This window comes from Ochotona princeps, chromosome 5 (genome assembly GCF_030435755.1).
Source record: "Ochotona princeps isolate mOchPri1 chromosome 5, mOchPri1.hap1, whole genome shotgun sequence".
NCBI lineage: Eukaryota > Metazoa > Chordata > Mammalia > Lagomorpha > Ochotonidae > Ochotona > Ochotona princeps.
The window spans coordinates 28,254,037-28,271,811 of NC_080836.1; the positions used below are offsets into that span (position 1 = coordinate 28,254,037).

The following is a 17,775-nucleotide window of genomic DNA, read 5'->3' on the forward strand; positions in this document are numbered from 1 at the left end:
GGCACTGGGGACTAATTCTATCGAGTCAAATCACAGGACCACCTAAAGAGTGCATAAACCGGGACAGAGAGACCTGGGAGGGAAAAGTGGGTTCCCCCTTCTTGGGTTACTATTCCCATGGGAGGGCATGAAAACTAGGATGGGGGCTGGGATGGCTAGATAGAGAGGCACTTAACCACATATGTGAGGGCTGGATGGTTGAGTTGGTTAGGTAGAACTAAGCTTTAATACCCATTGACAAGTACAAGAGCCAAATGGGATGGGGGACAGACTGGACTAGTCTGCTACACATACTGGCAAACCAGGGTAGGGGGCGGGCTTGGTGGGGGTTATTGTGGGTCGCCCCGACTAGGCTGCAGCTCCCACTGGTTGATGTAAGGGCCGAACCAGACTGGACTGCAACACCCATTGGTTCCAGTGCAACTCGGGACTGAAAACAGAACCAACACAGCAATTGCAACCACCAGCTGATCGGGGTGATGGACTGTGCCGGGTCCTGTGCTTGCTAGAACATACAAGAAACTAATCTGGGAATACCTCAAAGTATCTTGGGAGATCTCCCCAATCGGACTGCTGGACTCAGAACTCGAACCAAGAAAAAACAGAAGACAGAGCAGATCAATCATTCATCTCAGCTATATGTTGGCAGCGAAATATGGGGCAAACGGAGACTTTATGATGGACCATATCAATCAGTGGACGACCTCATCGAGCGAAACTGGCAGCGATTCATAACTGGAGAACTATTAACACCACTTGAGCACATATCTCAGAGCATGCCCCACATCCAGGACATAATAGCATAATAGCATAATAGCATTATCCACTTCCCTACCCCCCGAACCTTTTTTCTTTTCTTTTTTTTTTCTTCTTTTTCCTTTAACTGTAATTAACTATGTAAAGATTGTCAACAACAATACAATAAAATAGATTAAAAAAAAAAAAGAAAAATATCACTGTATTCTCTAAATGTACAAATGACTTCTGCCAATACTACTAAGTATATTCATATTCATTCATTCTATAAGCACTTCTTGAGAATTTATATTTATCCTCTGTACTAAATATAAAACACTAACATAACCCAGTTATAGAACCTGACCTCTGATATAAAAAATCTAATATTACAATACTAATACTTACATGCTGAGTGATTGAAAAAGAAACAACAGTACATTACTATATAAACTGAGTAGCCAATTAAAAGATCTGAACTACTACCCATGCAAAGGAACAGGTGAAGGACAGCAGAACTCAACACTACATCCAGTCCCGTTCTCTCTGCCATCCTCCAAAATAGATCCCAGCAAGCTAAAACACATTATATCTCATTTTCAAGAAACAGTTACAGCTAAGACTTGGATGTTCACTATCAATAAAGGTTGTGTATTAAAGACGTGGCCCCCAGGGTAGAATTATTAAGAAACAATGGAGAGCCTGGCACGGTAGCCTAGTGGCTAAAGTCCTCACTTTGCATGTGCCAGGATCCCATATGGGTGCTGGTTCATGTCCCGGTTGCTCCACTTCCTTTCCTGCTCCCTGCTTGAGCCCTAGGAAAGCAGTTGAGGACAGCCCAAAGCTTTGGGACGCTACACTGACATGGAAGACCCAGAAGAAGCTCCTGACCTCTGGCTTTGGATCAGCTCAGCTCCGGACATTGCAGGCACTTAGGGAGTGAACCAACGAATGGAAGGTCTTTCTCTCTGTCTCTCCTCTTTGTAAAATCTGGCTTTCCAATAAAATTAATTAGCAAGTCAAAATTAAAAAAAAAAGAAAAGAAAAGAAAGAAATGATGGAAGGGCAGTATGGTGTTGTAGCATGCTAATTCTCTGCCTACAAGGCTGGCATCCCAAACGGGTATGGGTTTGGGTCCCAACTGTTGCACTTCTGATCCTGCACTCTGATAACAGCCTGGGAAGGCAGTAGAGGATGACCCAAGTCCTTGGGATTCTGTACCCACATGGGAAGCCTGGGAAAAGCTCCTGGCTCCTGGCTTTGGATCAGCTCAGCTCCAACCTTTGCAGGCACTTGGGGAGTTAATCAGTGGATGGACGATCTTTCTTTTTCGGACTCCCCTTCCTTCTCTGTAAACTCTGCGTTTCAAACAAAAATAAACAAATTAAGAGAGACAAAGAAGGGAGGAAGGAACAAATGAACAAACAATGAATGATAACAGCAAAGAGAAGGAAAGGAAGGGAAGAGAAGGAAAGCCAGAAGAAGGGAGGGGAAGGGAGGGGAGGAGATAAGCAGGAGGGAGGGGAGGGAAGGAAAGGGGCAACTCCCGAACCTTTAGGAGGTAGGACTTGGTGGGAAGCTGGCAGATCACTGCAGCTATGCTCTCATAAGCTGGTATTCATGTGACTTACTGATGGTTCACTCCCCAAGTGGTCACAACGGCTGGAGTAGACACAATCCGAACCCAGGGGCCAGGAGCTCTTCCTGGTCTCCCGTGGGTACAGAGTCCCAAAGCTTTGGGCCATCCTAATTGCTTTCCCAGACCACAAGCAGAGAGCTGGATGTGAAGCAGGGCCGCCGGGATTAGAACTGGCATTCATATGGGATCCTGTTGCGTTCTAGGCGAAGACTTTAACCACTACGCTATTGCGTCAGGCTCCAGGAAGAATGGTTCTAACTCACTTGAAATTGTACACTATTTTTTTTTCTATTTTGTGAGCACTTAAAAAGTAGCTTAAGAATAAATGCAAATTATTGGTTACTCAATACTATGTCATGTAATTCCACAACGTTATAAATTGTTGCTGATGTTATGTTGCGACTTTCAATCGATCGGGATGATACTCTGCTGGCTCTACCTTCAAACCAGAGAAGGTCTCCCCAACAAGCCGTTGAACTTATCTGGACAATAAGATGCTGGACTCTATGCTTGGTATATGCTTGTAATGAAAGAATCTCAACTGAACTTGAACTGTGGTAATGCAACAAGGTGGAGGAATCCACCATGGTGGGAGGATTTAAGAAGGGGTGGAGGGCAGATGTTTAATATTATCATTTGCTATCTCAAAAATTTAACCTCACAACTGATATTTTGCTTCCCTTTCCTCAAAAACACCTTTATCAAATATAAACAGACATTATAAACACATGAGGAGACTGTTTTAAATTTTACTCATCTGATAATTTTTGTCTAGCCTGTCTGAGGCATAAATCTGCCTACAGATTGGTCAAAGATTCTTTTGTGTATATTGCAAAGACTAATGGTCAATTTTTGATGTGAAACTCTGATTAGGCAATAAATCACAGTACGTGAGAGCTTGATAATTCTCTAAAAAAAAAAAAAAAAAAAAAAGAAGGGGTGGAGGGAATCCCAGTACCTATAAAACTGTGTCACATAATGCAATGTAAAACTGTGTCACATAATGCAATGTAATTTAAAAAAAAAGAATAAATGCAAATACCAGGGTCCTGGTATAGTGAGCTAAGCAGCCATCTGCAATAACGTCACCCCACATGAGTGCCTCCTGGAGTCCAAGCTGCTCTACTTCTGATCCATTTCCTTGTCAGTGCATCTGAAAAGCAGCACTTTTCCAAAAGGCTCAACTGTTGGGCCCCCTCGACCCATATGGGAATCTTAGATGGATGTCCCAGCTCTTGGCATCAGCATAGTCTAGTCCTGGCTGCAGAAGCCATTTGGGAGGGGGGGCGAACCCACAGATATAAAATCTTGCTCTATCTCTTGCTCGCTCCCTGTAATTCTATATCGCAAACAAATCTTTTAAAGAAGAATAAATGTCAGATAACAGCATTTCTTACACAGGAAGATTCCCCCACACTACCTGTAATGAGTGACCCTGTTTTTGAAGTTTTTGAACTTGACAAAATGTTTGTCTCTCTTTGATGAATCTTAAATGTGTACTCTTCTTGGAATAATGTCTACTGAACAGTGCTGAAAGATTCATTAATTTCCATCACCATCAACTCCATACATCACATATGCTTATTCCTGCCTGTTTTGTTCATACCTACTTTACTGTGCCATTCAGGGGAAAATCGCACACTCCAATAACATTTGAGTTCCTCTCGGTTACCCTTTCAGTGGTTCTGGGCAATGACAGAGTGAAGACTCACGCTATTCACAGGCCTTCCCTTTCTGCCCCTTCTTGGGAGGATTTCAACTTCAACTCCCCTGTGCCAAAAAGCAGTGGGTAATGTGTAATGCTCTTCTCTCACAGTAGCTGACTTTGGAAGCAAGGAGACAGAGTCAAGAGAATCCACTCCCTCCATCTCGCATAGAATATTAGCATAGAGGGTAAGTAATCTCTTCTTCCCTTTTCCTAAGAAAGAATTAGGGAACCACAGTAGGTCAAGAGATGGGAAAAGAAAAAGAAAAAAAACCAAATTTCTTCACCTGTATCTACTGAGTTATTGGAAGCCCTGTAGCTCTAACTTCTCACTGAATTTACCATTGCAAAACAAAACTTACATATGCACAGAACCTGTAATATACATGCTTAGCACTGCTCACAGGAAGACAAAACAGGGGAAAGCGACATTCCTCTTTAAAACAGAGGAAAGTGACATTCTTTTCCTCAGACTTAAAGAATGAAAGAAATAAGGATAATAAGTGTAGTCAAGCAACCAAAATGCATTCACTTTAAAACTACATTCAAAAACAATCGACAACAGTGCATGTGATCTCAAAAGAATATTCAGGGAATAAAAAGTCTCCTCTGTTCATAATATCATTTCAACTTCAATTTCACCTGCAGTTATCACCTTTAAAACAAATATATCTGAGGTCCTTACATGATATGAAGTCCTTTTTCTCGGCCCCTCTTTTATTTGTTATCTTTTTAGGTGCACTAAAGATCGAGTTTACAATAAACTGAACAGACAGCATACAAAAGGCTTTTAGAACTATACCATATGGTTCAAGGAAGGGAACAATCTGGACGATCCCCGTTTCAATCTGCAAGCTTGTCCACCTCTATAACACATTATACCACTGCAATAAAATATTAAGATAGAAACGTAAAAGTGAAATAGTCTATCTTTGGTTTACCACGCAACCATCCTTCTGAAAATTTGCTGGTAAACTTAATACACATTGACTTTAATTTATATCCTCACATTTTGGTATGCGATTCCAGGCATACAAACCTAGGCCACTATTCAACAGAAACAATATTTCAGCAGGGATATGTGTGGGTATTCAACTTACGCTTCAGAAATGTAGAAAGGAAGGCGAAAAAAAAATCTTTTTACGGGGGTTTATTGGCAGGGGCTGATGTAACAGATGACACATTCTTGGAAATCAAATAAAAGCAATAGGGAAATACCCACTGTTGCCTGGAGAAGGCCTAATCACATGGACACAGCTGGAACCAATGTAGATCATTCATTAATAAAATTGTATTGTAGTAGCCACTTCTTGATGCATTTCAATTGCTGCTGTAGCCAAATCCCTGAATTTCTTTGTTTGATTTTAGTGAGATTTTGTAATGGGAAATATGAGAAGATTTAGGGTAGCAAAAAGAAAAACTGTTCTCATACTAAAAATGCGACTAGCTCAAAAAGCTAAATGTCACTTTACCTTGCAATCTACTTACACTATCAGTCGCTTAAAATATGCAGCGTAAATCTGAAAGGGGGATTCATATGGTACTATGGATAAAAAGTGAGCAGTGTGAGATGCCACAGAAAACATAAGAAATGCTTGTGAAAGTATTCTAGAGAATGATAATATAAGGTGTCAGAGGGTGGGGGAAATTAAAATGCACCAAAAATTAGAAGGGGGAGTCAAACAACTGAAGTAATAAGGATGTTTTCATGCAATATTCTCAATCTAATGTTGACATTAATACATGTACCATGACACTGAAGTATGCACAGCATTTAAGGAATGATTACTCATCTTTTGACCACACAAATTTAGAAATCACTACTTGCTGTAAGTCACAAATATCTGATATCAAATAAGATACTGAAATCATATGCCTGACAGTGATGTTGCAAAAGCTACAATATTCACACAAAACAAAGTACTAGTTATTATCATAAACGTAGAACACAATGCAATGACACTCCAATTAAAATAATGAACTTAATCTCTATCTAGTTTTTCTGTTATCTTTTGCTCAATGTATTTTTTCATATTCCTACAAATTTAATGATGAAGTTACTATAGCCTACTTCCTGCAAACTGTATAATATCACATAATATAGAACAGTTCTGCTATATGTTCTGAATTAAACACTTTACAGATTATTGCCTAACAATTGCTGACACATTTTGATTCTTACATATACTGTATTTTTCTGATGGCTCTATAGATAGTTAAAATAAACAAATAGAACAAGTCACTGAAAGACCTAGTCCTAACACAGACAAAAATTTTAAAGTGCTTAATTAAAAATAAAAATTATGCAACTGCATAAAATGTACGTAAAAGCCCACAAATAATATCTGGCATGCAAGGGACTTTATTAATATGTGGAGAAACAGAATGAAGAGTTTTTTGTCTGTTTTATGTGCAATCATTAATGCTAGTATTATCAGAGCTTGGCACATAGAATTCCATATAGATAATCACAAACTTAACCAGAACACGGCAACAAAAAGAATCCTTCCTGAAACTGTCATAACTCCAAAGTTTAAATTGTTGACCTAGAAATATAATTAATGCATCCACATTCGTTTCAGCAATTCTGTAGTTTAAAAAAAAACTCACTGAGGTCAAATTTAAAAACACAGCACGGGGGTGGGGAATGAAAAGTCATAGTATCTATTCCATCTGCATTTTATATATATATATACACACACATACACACAAGACAATTTGAGAATCTGTTTGTTGTGCTCATGTAATGAGCCAATATATTGCTGAACCTGTTATTGAAAGACAGAAAACAACAGGTGAGTTTATAGAACTCCTACTGCTGATATACCTGTGTTTTATAATTCTTTTCAATGACTTTAAAACATTCTCTAAATGTAAGCCCTTGGGGGGGAGGAGGAACAACAAATATTATATGGCACAATTTTATATTAATGTGATCATAACAAATATATGTCCTAGTATACATGGCATATAAAAACATTTCACATTAATAATTCTAACACAAGCTACTACTTCCTTTTCAATCACATTTGCTACAGTTATAAAAATACAGATTTTCCCTCCAAAAGTAATTTTCTTGGTGCCAAAAATCATTGACAATTCTTGAAATAAAAATTAGTCAAAATGCTATCAATCTCCAAAAAAACCATATTCTGCCTATTTAAGTATTCTTATCTTGATTGCAAAACACTAATTCTTCAAACATATCACTTGAAAGTAAATCATTTGCTTCTGCTTAATACCACAGTAAACATATTTACATTTTGAGGAACAGTCTACGAAATTTCACAGAATGGTTGCTCATAGTGAAAAATCTATTCTCTGGCTCAAATCACCTCCATTACACTGCCACATTTTCACACCTCTACAAACAGCAGGTCACTAAAAATAATTTGGTGAGAATTCAGAAACTTAACTGCACTTTTGCATTTTACCTGGCATTTTGATTTCAAAGGAAACATTTTAAATGAACATCCTTTATTCTAATGGAAGTCCACATGTTTATCTGGCAACACTTATCAGACATTCTAAAAATGAGCACTCAATCCGTAAAAGATAAGAGTTGACCCTGAGTTTTAGACAAAAATAGAAAACAATGGCAGATTTTTTTTATCTCAACGAGAGATATCCTGACATAAAAATCTGTATGAAGCAGTAAATGTTACAAGAAAGTTTCCATTCAAGCAATAAGCTGTGAAGTTGACAAGACTCTAACTGATCAAAAAGAAAGAAAGAAAGAAAGAAAGAAAGAAAGAAAGAAAGAAAGAAAGAAAGAAAGAAAGAAAGAAAAGTCAAAGTGTCAAAGTTAGAAGTACTCAGAAAGGCTTTCTGACAAAGCATAGCAAAAATGCAAATGTAAAGGAAATAGCTAAGAAACCTGGAAAAGAGTAATTCAACATAAGCTTTCTTGTAACAAAACAACGCCACTTACTAAATGTGAAAGTTGCGGGGAGAATGAATATTTGTTTTTTACAATAGAGATCTGAGTGAATGGGGGTGGGGGGCAGGCATGAAAAGAAATGGTCCAGGTAGGAAAGACCGAGGACACTTGCCTTCCTTCAGTGATACCGTGAGGGTAAACCTTCCGCCTTACAAACTCATGCCAGAACCAAGCCTCGCAAAACATTTTGGCTGCAAGCCTGTAATGGTGCCAGGCTGTTTGTGATGTCTGTGCTAGACTCCCTTGACTGAGACTGTGGGATTGTCACTTTGATGCACACAGAGAACAAAGAATAACATAGGAATGGGAGGGTTGGGAAGGGGGAACCTTTAGAGTCAGCTTAGCATTGTTTTTTCTTTAAGAAATCTTGAAAGGACCCAAGAAATAAAAGTGATGCTGAAGAATGTACTGATGACTGCCTAACAAAATTAACATTGAGTACAATATTGTCAACAGTGTAAAAGCCATGTGAAAAATTAACAATCAAAAAAAGTCAAACTTGAAAAAGGCCTAAGTTGCTTAGCTACCTGCTTAAAAGGCCAGAGGCCAAGAAATACACAATTTACAATCACATAATCTTATTTAACATCTGACAATAAGAAGACAGACCATAAAATCTGGCAAACAAAAAGAACTAACATAATTTTAGGTCACTAATCAGAAAGAACTGTGTCAGCTGCTATCTGACCTTGATTTCTCTAAAATGAAATAATCTGATGAAAATGTTGTAACATTCTGAATCTGAGCACTTTATGCTCTCCCATGGAAAGAGGTGGTAAGCGATCAAAAATGCTTAAAAGATTAAACCACAAATCATCTAGAAAGTTGTCACAGATACAAACAGGAAAACCGTTTCTTCTATGCTATGCAATTGTGTACTAGAAGCAAGGCTAACAAAAATGATAAAGGCGAGTGTGTGCTGTTGCAATCTTCAACTAAATATACCATCTGAATCTGATGACTAAAAACACCAATAAGCCATTAGCTCCTAGAAGTATGACCTTTTCCTCTCTAATGCAGAAGATAAGTGGAGGTAGAAGTCCATTTTCTACAAACCAAATGAAAAGAAAGAATGAACTGTGACAAGCCCAGATCCCATGCTGGCATGTTTTACACCAAGCTCAGCATCATCTAGAAGCAGTATGTTTCTCTCTGCCAATCAGGGAAGGGGAAAAGTTGTACAACTAATACAGTATTGATAAACAGCATCAAAGGTCCTCTAGTTCCTTCCTCCTGCATATCTCTATTGAATCAGCTGTTTAAAAGAAGACTTATGGCTGTTACAGAAATAGCAAGAACCAAAGCAGTAGCCTCAGATGTTACACATGGAGGCATGGAACATTTACCACCTGAGCCTATCTAATTTCCAACAAAATGATCCCCTGCCCAGTTTTGTTCATGGCCACAGAATCTGACAGCAAGTCATGATCACTGTTGGGAAAGGCAGTAGGGAGTGAGAACATGGGAAAGAACAGTACCAAACTTCAAATAATAGACAGCTTCTCTTACTATTCAAATTAGTCTAGCTTCCCAAGGCTTTGGGATGACAAAAGCTGTGGTAAGAGTCCAGGTACATGATTTACTTTGGGTGGCAAGGCTACATCTGCCATGTAATTGCAGATTAGACTGTTTTGCTCTTCACTGTCCTTTTGCCTTCTACCTTCTTTCCTCTAGGACATTTGCTGATGTTGTTACCACATGGCAACAACATTCATGTATTGCCGAAGTGGTCCAGAGTATGAGGTCTAGCTGGCTCGCATTCAGCAAGAAAAAGGATGCAGAACTAGAAAGCAAAAGGAATGAAAAATGTAGAGTCAAGCAATAGGGTGAATTTTCTCTATTAGTTGTTCAGACGACACAAGGAAAAAAAAAATGGGGGAATGCAGCCAAGCGAAGTCTATTGCAAAGAAAGATTAAAGGAGTTAAATGGGCATAACTGGGGCAGACATTTAACCTAGAGGATAAGATGTCCCTGTCCCATGTCAGAGTTGCTGGGTTCCGTTCCAGGTTAATTCCAGCTTCCTGCCAATGCAGACTCTGGAAAACATCAATAATGGCTCAAGTAAATGGGTCCCTGCCAATCACATGGAAAACCCAGCTCTTTTTTCCACCCCAGCCCACCACAGCCTTTGGGGGCATTTGGGGAGTGACCTATATACATAAAGGAGAATGGGGAATTTTTATCCACTACTCAAGCATGAATATACGAAATAATAAAATGAAATAAAAATACTGACTTCAAATAATAAGGAAGTAACCTGGTTAAACTTCAGAAAGCCTGCTAGCTTCCTCCTCTTAAGAAATATCGATGACTGCAATAAATGACAGAATATGTCCACAGACCCCAGAAGATGAAACTGACAGAGACAGGAAGATCAAGTCTTGCTTGCTTACCTGAAGATCCAGATACAGTATTGTCTCCTCTGTCCAATTTATCTAAGCAGAGGTACTTTCAAGATCACAGAGGGCAGAGTTAGGACCTTCAAAATAAACTCCGTCAGAAGTTCCAATCTTGACACGAACAAGAAATGGCTTGGCTGAGATAGTTTGAGTCTCAGATATTCCAAGATAGAAGAACATTTTCTGTGGAATTCCAAAATCAGTTTTAATTAACAATAGCTCCTCCAGCTTTTCATGGGTTTCCCAAATCAATTATAACTCAAAAATAATAAAAGTTCAGATTAAAGATCTTGATGTACTGCCTTCAATTGTCAATGTGCTCCTGAATGACGAATGTAAAATGTGTGGGAATAGGTAGATGGAGATTTTTCTGGAGAGAAGGTCAGTAGTTTGTCAGATTTACAAAAGGGTCCAGAACTCTGCTGAGAGCTTCCTGAAATCACAGAGACAGGTTGCAATATATATGGCTAATCAGTTCAGGTTAGAGGCTTCTACCCCAAGGAGGGGAAAGAGAGAGAGAGAGAGAGAGAGGTCTATAGATACTTCTAGCTCTAAGTTACATATATTAAGAACCTTGCTTTCTGTGAGAGCAATGCATCAGGTTTAAGCTCAATTCATACAGCTCTATGATCCCTACAAGCCAGAGCGGTCTTTTTAAAAACTAAGATATTACCACATACCCAAGGGTCAATATTCTGACTTTTCCCTTCAGGAGTCTTAGGCATACCAACGTGGACAGTTAAAACTAATAACAGTAAGGCATCCAAAAAGAACCACATATCACAAGCAAAAAAGGAGCTACCAAAACAAAGGGAAACAAGACTCATAAAACAACGCACAGAACAGAAAATTATGGGATTAGGTAAAAAGACCTTTTAAAAAAAATTATTTGTGAAGAGTAATAGCAGAAAGAGAAGAACCTACATCAGCTAGAAGCCATGCCAGAAAGCCTTCCAAGACACCAACAGTAATAAGATGGAAAAGCATTCACAGCCACAGAGAAGATACCCCATGCTGGCAGTGTCTCCAAGCTAAACAAAAACAAAACCAAAACCAGAAAGGGGAATTTTTTGTTCTTGTTGGTTGTCGTTTTTTCTTTTAAAGCCGAATAGACAGAAATCAAGCAAAAAAAGAGGGAAAAAAATACCTTTTCAGGTGACCTGTTTCAAATAATGGTCATGCCAGGTATTCTCTCCAAAAATAATTTATTTACACATTCACCTACGGGGCATCCAAGTACTGCACTTGGTGCTGAGAATTCAGCAGTGAAACAGACAATCCGAGGCCTGCTCTGCTGGAGCTGAATTCTAGGGAACGAGGCAACGATGCGGGGAGACAGCAAGCGTGTCAACAACGTAATTTCAATACGTGGCACACAATACGAAAGAAATAAACAAGACAATGTTGCCAAGGCATGAGAGGATGGCCTCTATCTCTCTGGTACATCACAGAGATCTTCACTCTCATTCGCAGTTGGGGGTTTAGAGAATTCAGACTAGCAAGATGCCACAGGCACAGCTAGCCAGACCCAGGGATTTCAGATGTTAACACTGAAAAACTACTCTAGAAGGCATCACTACCTCCCTGCTCCACATTCCCGACACACTCACCCACACTTACTGCGGATTTTTGGAAATACACTCTACTTGTACAGGATAAGTCTAAGAACAATGAGCTGCATCTCTAAAACCCTGACCAATGTTAGTACATTCTTCACACTTAACACAAAGAACTGACTTTATCCAAATTCCTATCAAGTTCCATTCAATTTAAGTCCTGTATTTAGCTTCCATAGACAATTTGATCATTTTCTGCCTCTAAAGGAGGATGGGGTAGAGGGAGGCCATACGGCAATTAACCACCTGGAGGAACCTCAATGATCTTCACCTCCTGCCTGTCTTGTATCACCGTTTGTCTGAATGTGTGGAAGCGATAGTATATACTCTAAGAAGAATCCGACAGATTCCTCTCTCTGCTCTTGGAACACTCATTCTGGAGGAAGTCAGAGGCTATGTTGTTAAGGAAAATTCAGTTAGGGGCTATATGACCAATTTCCAAAGAGTCAGACTCAATCTAATAGCCATGTGAGTAATCTGTCTTCTAAAGAGGTCCTCCAGTTTAGTCAAGCATTCATCTTGATTTCAACTCCTTAAAGACCAGGACACAGAACTACCCAGCCAGGACATTTTCCCCTTCCTAGGATGCACTCATACCTAGGGGATCAAAACCAGCATACACTCGAACTTCCAGTATTCTAGGAGCTTAAAACTTGAAGCCTACATTTTCAGATATTCTAGTTTTGAACCTTACAAAGAGAACATGGCTGTAATCAAACCAATGCAAGTTGAAAACAAAAATGGGCCAATCATAGTAGTAGCCAAAATTAAGGGACTAGCTATTATAGTAAAAGCATTTTGTTCTTCTGAGACAGTCCTGTAGACATAATACTAAATGAGCTGCTATCACCTACTAAACTGCAAGTAACAGTGGATTTTCCACTAGACTGGTGTTACTGTTGTGATATTCATAGCTATTAATTCATTAAATAAAATTAGCTTATTATCTATACTGCACCTTCTATCCAACACTCAAATTACACAAATTGGCTTCCTTAGCCATCACTCTATTCCTTAGCAATCACTGCTAAGGTTAGTAAGAACCAACAAACTGAATTTTCAGTTATCATCTGACAAGGCTGTGCCATTTGGCACTCCTAACTGCCCTACCAACCCTCTTTGAAACTGCCTTCCAGTGGTTTCCAGAGCAACATTCTCATGCAGCTCTCATGCGGCCTCCAGTCCACAAAATTTCTAGGATTTTACCACTAGAGAAATTGTGGTTTCATGATTCAGGAATTGAATTCCATCTATATATTGACAGATTACTCCCAAGTCTAAAATACTCCTACCTTTCATTTAATATCACAAACATAATTTACATACACCCATTTGATACATCTACCTTTACCAACTGTTACAAAGCATCACAAATACCTCCCTAACTTTAACAAGATTAATTCAAAAGCAACTTGTGCTGTCCAATGCTGATATCTAAATATAACTAAAGATCACTTCAATGACATTTCTGAACTGAGATGCACTAAACTGAAGTTAACACTGAGTGTCAAATATAATGAAAAAATAACAAGGAAGATATTTCAGTGATTATATTACTTATAAATTAAAATAATAACTCAGATAAGCTCAATGAAATAAAAACATATTAATAAAATTGGGATAAGTCCCACCTGTACTTCTTTTCTTTTAAAGATTTATTTTTTATTTACAAAGTCAGATATACAGAGAGGAGGAGAGATGGAGAGGAAGATCTTCCGTCCAATAATTCACTCCCTAAGTGACCGCAACAGCCGGTGCTGTGCCGATCCAAACCCAGGAGCCAGATCTTCTTCCAGGTCTCCCATGCAGGTGCAGGATCCCAAGGCTTTGCGCAGTCCTTAATTGCTTTCCCAGGCCACAAGCAGGGAGCTGCATGGGAAGTGGAGTTGCCAGGATTAGAACCATTGCCCATATGGGATCCTGGCGCTTTCAAGGTGAGGACTTTGGCCACTAGGCCACTGCGCCAGGCCCCTACCTGCACTTCTGATCTAGTTTCCTACTAATGCACAGGCGGAAAGCATCAGATGACAGTTCAGAAACTCGAGTTCTTGCCTCCACTGTGAGACACCTGAACAGAATTCTGACACTAAGTTCATCCTGGCCCAGGCCCAGCATGTTACAGCCATTTGGAAAGTGAACTAGCAGTTGAATGATCTCTTTATTCATTCTCCCTCTCTGCCCCCTTCCATCCTCCTCCCACCTGCCTACTTCCCCCCCTTTCCCTCTCACTCTGCTCCTTAACCCTCTCCCTCCCTCCACCTGCCGCTTTGTCACTGAATTGCATTAAAAATGAACAAATATTACATACACATACATGTAAAATTAAAATTTGTTTTTAATTTTAGATTTATTTTTATTTATTTGAAAGACAAAAAGACAGAAAAGAGTTCTCCCATCCACTGAGTCACTCCCCAAATGCCAACAAGAGTCAGGGCTAGGGCAGGCCGAAGCCAAGTGTGAAATCCGAGTTGCATTGCAAAGTACACATGAGAAGTAAGCGGGAACTCAGAGCTGAGTCAAGACTCAAACTGAGGAATAAGAGATGCCCATTCAGCTCTAGGAACCTGGTGAAGCCTTCATGGGGTTCTGCTTCATAAAGCTGCAGAAGGGTGAGGAATGGCCAGCAGTTCTTGAACTAATTTCAGTGGTTTTAGGGGAAAAAAATCTCATAAAAACAATTCATACCTGAATGACAGTGTTATAAAGCCTATATCTTTAAATGCATTTTTAAGGCACATCTTACAAGCATCTTCCAAAATGCAATTATCACAAGGTAAATATGCAATTACTGGTCATAAATAAATATGTTGATTCTATATGATATTATGTATTGATTATATAGCTCTAGCCACACTAAAACAACTGGCAACACTGATTGTGTCAAGTGACACAGTACAGGACAGACAGAGGTTCTAGAGCAATCTTACATTCATTGGGAGTTTTTGGATCTAAAACAAGTTTATGTAGTAACTATTCAAAAATAATCTTGGGGTCCGGTGATAGAATAGTGGCTAAAGTTCTTGCCTTGCATCCAGTGGTATCTCAGATGGGTGCCAGTTCATATCCCAGCTATTCCACTTCCCTTCCAACTCCCTGCTTGTGGCCTGGGAAAGCAGTCGAAGACGGCCCAAAGCTTTGGGACCCTGCACATGTATGGGAGACCTGGAAGAAGTTCCTGGCTCCCAGCTTTGGATCAGATCAGCTCCGCCATTGGGGCTGCTTGGGGAGCGAACTAGCGGATGGAAGACCTTCCTCTCTGCCTCTCCTCCTCTCTATAAATCTGCCTTTCCAATAAAAATACAAAGAAGTCTTTTTTAAAAAGTCTTGAATTCCAAAAATAAAAGAAAATCTAATATTGTTAAACAGTGAAAGATTTTAAAATCCACTTAATTCATCACATGTAAATGCATAAGAGGGTCTTTGACAGTAATAAGATTACCGACTTTCAGCCTCAGAGTGGAATCTAATATCCCACCTTTAAATATTATCCTTAGCCCTGCTCTCTGCACCTCACCACCAGAGATACCTAATCAACATGCACATACAAAGGACACTGTGAATGCTACATAATGCCATCTCAGAGCCTAAGTGCTTAAAGACATCAAAAAAGAGATACATAAGCATTTGAAGTGGATTCATGAGTTACCAATAAAGAAATACACATCATACATTTTTAAGTTACCTCAAGAAACAAAAATCTGTTTAAAAGTCAAAGATCCTAAAAAATACAATAGTAATGCAGAACAGAAAGATGACTTCATAAAACAAGCTAATTATTTATTAAATTATTTGCTTACCATTTACAAACCAGAAGACCCACGGTCAACCACCTAAGAGAGCAACCTGAGTCCTTTTCTTTTGAATCTAAGGACATTCTCTGACATGAGGTAATCTCACTAAATAAAAGTGATGCACTAACTTAATGTCCAGGTAGATGGGCCATTCTAATCTCTCTTGCCTACCAAAAATATAACCTCAAAAAAGGCTGGCCTTACAGAATAATGAGCTGAGCTTCTTTGGGCAAGAATGTGCTAATCAACTCATTATTTTACACAAAATTCACACAAAAATTAGCTTACATTCATTAATGTGCTTTGTGTCGCTTCACTTATTATCTTTATTTTTAATTCTGCTCTGTTTTTAGTAAAATAAAACGAGGCACAGTTTTCCCCAATTTGTCTCTACTCTTCATCTTCTGGGATCCAATTCATGTGATCCTTTAACAACTATTTCACATCAAACCAGAAATCTCCCTAAAGTCTACCAATCTAGCCTCTAGGCATATTTCTTAAATAAAAGCACTAGATCTTCATAAACCTAAAATTTACATACTTAGGCCCAGCAAGGCAGTCTAGAGGCTAAAGTCCTCACTTTGCATGCTCCTGAATCCCATGCGGGCTTCTAGTCCCAGCGGCCCTGCTTCTATCCGTCTCCCTGCTTATGGCTCCAGGAAGGCAGTCAAGGACAGAACAAAACCTTGGGACCCTGCACCCGCATGAGAGACCTCTAAGAAACTCCTGGCTCCTGGGTTTGGATCAGTTCAGCTCTGGCCCTTGTAGCTACTTGGTGAATGAATCAGAAGATCTTCCTATCTCTCTTCCTGTTTATCTTCCTTGCCAAAAAAAAGGAAAAAAATTAACTCTTTAAAAAATTTGTATACTAAAAAAATGCACCAACTGTCAAAAGATTTAGTGGTATATAGCATTTGGTTACCTCTAGCAGAGTATAAGCTTCACTTCAATTTTTTTGTTTTTCAGGAAACAGCTACTGACTTTTTCCTTTTGCAAAACACTGTGTTTAATGGACCTAGTTAAATTAGAGGTGATAGAGTGAAACATGTGTTTTAAGTTGGTAAATATTAAAAAGCTTTTAATAAAAAGCACCTCAATCAGAAATTTTAATAAGCCTCAGCATGATGGGGCGGAATTAACAGTCTGTGTTTATCAAAAGGGGGTGATAGGCCATGATAACCTTAATCATCTACACAGGGATTTATACTTTAAGTTCTTAAAGGTTAATGAAATTATGAGGTGTTTTGTTCACTGTTATCCAGTAAATGTTTTTCATACCCTGGTTTGTCTGTATTTACTGACTGAATCATATCACAAAAGAAATGACTACTTTTTATCAATTAATCTACTACATTTTTCATTTATGCACTCTTGGGTTCAAAATGGCAATTATGTGCTCTAACCAATAACTGGATGCAAGTTTAAAGAGAGTTCCAAAAGTGTCTCAGAAGAAAAGAACATAAGTTATCATCAGCAGTCTAAAACTACGGTAATTTATTAAAGTGTTCGGGTTTTGCAAAACAATATATCATTCTTTTATAATCTTTATATTTCAAATTAACTATTGCTAAATAGTCACTTCTTTCTGCCAAATATAAATATGAAGTCCACCCTGGAGTCAGATGATGCCATTTGAAACATACTGCTTGGAGATAAGGATAAATGAAGAAATGAAAACGCAGCATGCAGAAACAACCAGAATAATTGAAACCATAAAAGTCTTGTAGGGGAGAGCGGAGAGGAGAACCCAGCATGGTGGCATCACAGGTTAATCCTCTGCCTGCCTGTGCTGGAATCCCATACAGGCACCAGTTCATGTCCAAGCTGCTCCACTTCTCATCTAGTTCCCCGCTTTTGACCTGAGAAAGTAGCGGAGAATAGCCCAAAACCTAGAACCCTGCACCCTGCGGGAGATCTGGAGGAAGCTCCTTGCACTCTGCTGCAGATCA

At 39.1% G+C, this 17,775-nt stretch overlaps 1 protein-coding gene across 2 annotated transcripts in view; it reads right to left on the reverse strand.

Annotated features, from left to right (window-relative positions):
- The window catches only part of GTDC1 (glycosyltransferase like domain containing 1), a 312,493-nt gene extending 301,803 nt beyond the window's left edge, over nucleotides 1-10,690 (reverse strand). Inside the window, exon 1 of one of the 2 annotated variants that reach the window (XM_058664455.1) lies at nucleotides 10,414-10,690. The gene's annotated coding sequence lies outside the window, so the exon portion shown is untranslated. The remainder of the gene's footprint in view (nucleotides 1-10,413) is intronic. The other variant, XM_004577185.3, reaches the window with a different exon arrangement.
- Between the last annotated feature and the right edge of the window lie 7,085 nt (nucleotides 10,691-17,775).